The sequence below is a fragment of the Callithrix jacchus genome, chromosome 14, assembly GCF_049354715.1.
Source record: "Callithrix jacchus isolate 240 chromosome 14, calJac240_pri, whole genome shotgun sequence".
Lineage (NCBI taxonomy): Eukaryota > Metazoa > Chordata > Mammalia > Primates > Cebidae > Callithrix > Callithrix jacchus.
The window spans coordinates 114,031,168-114,038,868 of record NC_133515.1 but is presented as its reverse complement, the minus strand read 5'-3'; positions in this window follow the sequence as shown (position 1 = coordinate 114,038,868).

Genomic DNA, 7,701 nt, shown 5'->3' with positions numbered 1-7,701 from the left:
TCCACCTTTTGTATACACACACACATATGTCCACCTTTCGTATACACACACATATATGTCCACCTTTTGTATACACACACATATATGTCCACCTTTTTTATACACACACATATATGTCCACCTTTTGTATACACACACACATATGTCCACCTTTTGTATACACACACATATGTCCACCTTTTGTATACACACACACATATATGTCCACCTTTTGTATACACACACACATATGTCCACCTTTTGTATACACACACACATATATGTCCACCTTTTGTATACACACACACATATGTCCACCTTTTGTATACACACACACAATGTCCACCTTTTGTATACACACACATATATGTCCACCTTTTGTATACACACACACATATGTCCACCTTTTGTATACACACACACACATATGTCCACCTTTTGTATACACACACACATATATGTCCACCTTTTGTATACACACACACATATGTCCACCTTTCGTATACACACACATATATGTCCACCTTTTGTATACACACACATATATGTCCACCTTTTGTATACACACACACATATATGTCCACCCTTGGTATACACACACACATATGTCCAACTTTTGTATATACACACACACATATGTTCACCTTTTGTATATACACACACACACCCATCTTTCATATATAAACACACACATATATATCCACCTTTTATATACACACACATATATATCCACCTTTTGTATACACACACACATATATGTCCACCTTTTGTATACACACACACATGTCCACCTTTTGTATACACACACACATCCATCTTTCATACAGATATATATACACACACATATATATATCCATCTTTCATATATATACACACACATATACATATCCCCTTTTGTATATACACACACATCCATCTTTCATACAGATATATACACACACACAAATGCATGTTTATATATATCTCTCCATCTTTCATATATACACACACATACATATATATTCATCTTTCATATATATACACACACATATATATATCCACCTTTTGTATATACACAGACCCATCTTTCATACAGATATATATACACACACATAAATGCCTGTTTATATATATCTCTCCATCTTTCATATATACACAAACATCCATCTTTCATATATATACACACATATATATCAACCTTTTTTATACACACACATGCCCATCTTTCATACAGATATATATATACACATAAATGCCTGTTTATATATATCTCTCCATCTTTCATATACACACACACGTATCTCCATCTTTCATATATACACACACATGTCCATCTTTCATATATATATACACACACAAATGCCTTTTTATACATATTTCTTTATCTTTCATATATATACACACATATATATATCTATCTTTCATATATATATATACACACACAAATGCCTGTTTATATATATATATTCATCTTTCACATATATGTACACACACAAATGCCTGTTTCTATATATATATCCATCTTTCATATATATACACACACATATATCCATCTTTCATATACATACACACACACCTATATATCCATCTTTCAAATATATACACACACAAATGCCTGTTTATATATATCATATAATATAAATTTGACATGTATGTTAATAAAAATATAATATTTAATAATATATTACATATTATAAAAATTAAATGTAACATTATATATTAATATAAATAAAATGTATATATGTATATATATATGTATATATATATATATATATATATATATATAGAGAGAGAGAGAGAGAGAGAGAGAGAGAGAGAGAGAGAGCGCACAATGGTTAATACCCAGTGGCAACTCGACTGGTGTGATGGATGCCAAGTGTTGACCCTGAATGTTTCTGTGAAGGTACTGCCAAAGGAGATTAACATTTGAATCAGTGGGTTGGGAAAGGCAGACCCACCCTTCATCTGGGGCACCATCTCATCAGCTGCCAGCGTGGCCAGAATAAAAAGCAGGCAGAAAAATGTGAAAAGAGACACTGGCCTTGCCTCCCAGTCTACCTCTTTCTCCCATGCTGGATGCTTCCTGCCCTTGAAAATCGGACTCCAAGTTCTTCAGTTTTGGAACTCGGACTGGCTTCCTTGCTCCTCAGCCTGCAGATGACCTATTGTGGGACCTCCTGATCATGTGAGTTAATATTTAATAAACTCCCCTTTATATATATCTATCCTATTAGTTCTGTCCCTCTAGAGAACCCTAACACATACACATATATAATAGATATAATGGATATATAATATACGTATATATTCATAGCCCTATCTGCTAGGAGGAGCCAGAAGTCAGGTGCTCAGTGGCCATGGGCCATGCAGCATCTAGCTTTCAACTTCACAAAAAAGAATCAGAGCTCCTTGGAAAGAAGACTGGAAATCGGGTAGAAAAGGATGAGAGGAGCCTGGAAGAGGAAGTGAAAAAGTCCTCACAGAATGAAGAGAATTTGTCAGCGGACACAGGCCTCGGCTCCAAGAGGCTCTTATTGGCCAAATCTGGCAGAATTTGAGGCTGAAAATAGTAATGGAGTTTACCCTATTGGAGGCAAGAAATCCACAAGACCATGTTGATGTCAGTGAATGAATGAATGAGTGAATGAATGAGACATTAGTACAGAATGCCAAGGAATGAATGTTGAAAGATGAGATTATAAAATCATCATTTAGCAATCATCATCACAGTAAATAATTCAAGGCAGAACCACCGAAGGAAGACTCCAGTGTTCCCTTGTGAATTGTAGCACCGGAGGAAGCACGAGGGAAGACCCCTGCCTTGTACTTGTGTCTCATGCACTCGTGTCTCCCCGGGGACTCGGGTGGCCAGGGTGACCCGCAGTGCCCAGGGTGACCCACAGTGCCCGTATTACCCGTAGTAATATCAGGCACCTGCTGAGACCTGGCCAAGGCACAGAAGCTCCACCTCTTTAACTCCTTGCTCTAAGGGAAGCTGCGGCCATTCTGTGAGGACACTCAGCAGCCCCGTGGAGAGGACCGCAGGGTGAAGCACTGAGACCCCAGAACGGTGCCAATGTCCACTCTCCCGTCTGGCGAGGCCACTGTGAAACAGTCCTGGAGGCTCTGCCCAGCCTTCCTGTGACTTCAGTACCAGCGGATACCCAACGGCAATCTCCGCAGACCCCTGAGCCAGAGCCACCTCGGCTGGCCAACCTTGAGTTCCCGATCCGCAGAAATCCTGTGAGACAGTAAATCTTGACAGCTACTTTCAGCCTTCACATTTGAGGGTGATTTGTTTACAGAATTAACCCAAAACATATTTACAGTAATCACTTAATATATTTACCAGCGAGTTATTTACTCATCTGTAAGTTCAAATATTTATTATTTTATTTTACAGCAGGTAAGTCTGGCAGACACTCACTAAACCACATGGTCAAGTTAGTATCACCAGAATGTGCCTTCTGGGGTGATTCACTCTGAATACCATGACACGTCTGTGATATTTCCGTCAAAAATGTACGAATGAATACAGTCATGAGCAAAGTTGAAACAAACCAAATTGAAAGAAATCCTAATGCTTCAAAAATGTCAAGATTGAGCCTGAAGAAGCTCAAAGGAACAGACAACCACAGAAGTAATGAATCCAGAACCCAAAGAGAAAGTAGGAAAAGGGGAAAGTTAGTGAATGACGTGTGTTGATTATTGCTACAAAAAGACAGTAGAAACAATGCTGCAGTTTGAAGGTGGCTTTTCTTTACTGTATTATGCTCATTTCCTGGTTTTTAAATTGTTTTCATTTTTATTGACATACACTCGTATGTATTTATTGGGTAGGATGTGATGTTTGGTACACGTACGCATTGCATAATGTGATCGTTCTCTTCAGGCTATTTTGAAAGACACAATACGGTATTGTTGACTGTAGTCAGCCTCCTAGGCAATAGGCCAGCAGAAATGACAGCTCTGTACCTGTTAACCAAGCTCTCATTCCCTGCTTCCTCCTCTCTACCCCAGTCCATGTTAACCACTGTTCCCCTCGTTACCTCCATTGAATTAACTTTTTAAGCTTCCATATATGAGTAAAGATGTGTGATAATTGTCTTTCTGTGCCTGGCCTATTTCACTTAACCTAATGTTCATCCATGTTGCAAATGATCTGACTTCTTTTTCGTGGCTATATAGTATTCCATTGTGTATATATGAAATGAAATCTTGGGGCCCCCAAATCACTAGGCTAAAGGGAAGAGGCAAGATGGGAACTGCTTAGGGCCAACCTGCCTCCCTTTCTATTCAAAGTCACTCCTCTGCTCACTGAGATAAATGCATATCTGATTGCGTCCTGTGGAGAGGCTACTCAGAAACTCAAAAGAATGTGACTATTTTTTTCTTATCCCACCGGTGACCTGCAAGCACCTTCCCTGCCTCGAGTCGTCCTGCCTTTGCTTGGAGATGTCCCTCTTTTTCAGACCAAACAAACATTCGTCCTACATATGTTGACTGATATCTCACGTGTCCCTACATATTTTTTTATAGAATGTATAAAACCAAACTGTGCTCTGACACACTGTGCACACGTCATGAGGCTGCATCACGGGTGCACGTCCTCAACGTTGGCAAAGTAAACCTTCTAATTTAACCAAGACCTGCCTCGGGTTTTCGGAGTTCACATGTACTTAATTCATTCATCCACTGTTGGACAGTTAGGAGCGCTGTATCTCAGATACTGTGAACAGTGCCACAAGAATTAGGGAGTGCTGACATTTCTTCAACATACAGATTTCCTCTCATTTGGATATGGATCCAGTAGTAGGACTGCTGGATCACTTGGTGGTTCTATTTTTCAGTTTTTTGAGAAACTTCTATACTGTTTTCCACAGTGGTAGTCGTGCCTCACACACTCACCAACAGCAGGCAAGTGTTCTCTTACCACACTCACTGCAGCACTTACCTTTCCTCTCTTTGACAAAAGCCATTCTAACAGGTGTGAGGTGACATCCCTTTGTGATTTGATTCACATTTCCCTGATGATTAGTGATGCTGATGTTGGCCACATTTTTGTATATACTTGTTGGCCAATTGTGTGTCTTCTCTTGAGGCATGTCTAATAAGAGACATATCTTGTTTTTTCATTGGCTTGTTTTTCATCAGATTACTTGGATTTTTGTTATTGTTTGAGTTCCTTACATATTCTGAATAATATACCTTTGCTAGATGTAGAATCTGCAAATATTTTCTTCCATTCAGTCAGTTTTTCCTTCACTCTGTTGATTGTTTCTTTTGCTGAGCAAAAGCTTCTTAGTTTTTGGAATATCACTTGTCTATTTCTGTTTTTGTTGATTACACTTTTGAGGTCTAATCCAAAAGTCATTGCCCAGTCCAAGGTCATGAAGTGTTCACTCTATGTTTTCCTCTAGTAGTTTCAGATTTGGGAGTCTCACATTTGAGTATTTAATCCATTTTTTGAGTTGATTTTTGTAAGTGGCGACAGATAAAGGTCCAGTTTTATTCTTTTGCTTGTGACTATGCAGTTTCCTCAGCACCATTCATAAAAGCAGTCCTTTCCCCACTGTGTGTTCTTAGTGTCTTTGTCAAAAATCACTTGATTGTAGCTGTGTAGATTTATTTCTGGGCTTTCTATTCTGTTTTATTGGTCTGTGTGTTTTTATACCAATACCATGCTGTTTTGGTTACTATAGCTTTGTGACATATTTTGAAGTCAAGCGGTGTTGTCAGAGGGTGATCTCCAAAACAGGCTCAGCCTGGGAGGCCAAGTGGGTTCTTGCCTTAGTACAGGAAAGAATTCAAGAGTGGGCTGGCAGAGAAAAGCAAGAGCAAAAGACAGAGCAGGGCAACCCCATAGGAAGGGTAGTGCCAGGGATGCTGCTAGCTGGCGGTTATAGTGCTATTTCTTGACTATATGTTAGATAAGCGGTGAGATATTCATGAGTTTTCTGGGAAAGGGGTGGGGAGATCCTGGAACTGGGGCTTCTTCCCCTTACAGGGTAACTTCTGGGAATGGCCATGGCATTTGTAAACTCCCATGGTGCTGGTAGGCATGTCTTTCGCATGCTAATGCATTATAATTAGAGAAATAATGAGCAGTGAGTACCGTCAGAGATCACTTCTGTCGCCATCTCGGCTCTCCCTGGCTTTAGCTGGTTTCTCTACTGTCTCTGGTCTTGTGAGGGGGTCATGTCACCTGCTGTCTTGGGAAACAAGTCCTGCTGAGTCCCTATTTCAATGTGTGAGCTTTTGTTTGCCTCAAGACTGCTTTGGCTATTAGGCTTTTTTTGGTTCCATATGAATTTTAGGATTTTGTTTTCTATTTCTGGGAAGAATGTCATTGGTATTTTAATAGGAATTGCATTGAGTCTGTAGATCACTTTGGGTCATATGGACTTTTACCAATATTAATTCTTCCAGTCCACAAGTACAAGATATCTTTTCACTTATTTGCATCCTCTTCAATTTCTTTCACCAACTTTCAAGTTTTCAGCACAGAGGTCTTTCACTTCCTTGGTTACATTGACGCCTAAGTATCTTTTTTGCAGCTACTATAAATGGGCTTGTTTTCTTGATTTCTTTTTTGGAGTATTCACTATTCGTGCATAGAAACTCTATGGATATTTGTGTGTTGACTTTGCGTTCTGCAGCGTCACCGAACGTGCTTATTAATTAGTTCTAACACCTTTTTGAAGGAGTCTTCAGGGTTTTCTAAATGTAATACCAACTTCTCTGCAACAAGGACAATGTGCATTCTTCCTAAGGTGGTTGCCCTTGATTTCCTTCTTTTGCCTAATTGCTAGTCTAGGACTTCCAGCACCTGTAGAGAACAGAAGTGACGAGTATACTCTGCATGCCTGACAGTGCTTTTGATTTTTTGGGGAAACATTTGTTAGGTACTTAAAGGAAATGGCACATTATTTCTACAAATTACTCTGAATGGGTTTCATGAAAGTAATCTGCATATAAATAGAAACAAGGTATTACTTGGGAATTGAGTTAATGATCAAGGGCACAGCAGCCCCAGCTATGTGTGATTTCACTTTCTGTGGTCAGCTGCAGTCTGAAAATATTAAGTAAAAATTTCCTGAAATAAACAGTCCGTAAGAGTTAAGTTGTGCCCCGTTCTGAGAAGCATGGTGAATGCTCTCGCCGACGCCTCTGTGCCTTTCAGGAAGTGAATCACCTCTCTGTCCCGTGCATTCTCTGTGCGCCACACATCCTGAGACACTCAGTGGCTGTCTGGCTATCAGATGGACTGTCCCGGTAGTACAGTGCTTCTGTTCAAGTCATGCTGGTTTTATTCAATAATGGCGCCCCACACAGGACTAGGCATGCGGGCCGCTGAGAAATGCCAAAGAGAAGCTGCAAAGTGCTTCTTTTAAGTGAAAAAGTGAAAGTTACAGAATGGTAACCAAGCGTGGAACAGGAAGGTAGTATGTCTTCTTGCAGAATTAAGATGATGGCTGGAGGGGGAAGAGGGTGGGTTGGCAACTCAAGCAGTGCAAAGTATGTTTCCATGAGGCTGTCAGTCAAGAAGGTATTTTAAGCTAATTAGAACCTGAACCCCATCTCTATTGAAAATACAAAAAATCAACCTGGCATGGTGGTGGGTGCCTGTAATCCCGGCTACTCGGGAGGCTGAGATAGGAGAATCGACCCATGAGGCAGAGGTTGCAGTGAACTGAGATGGCGCCACCGCACTCCAGCCCGAAGGACAAGTGCGAGACTCCA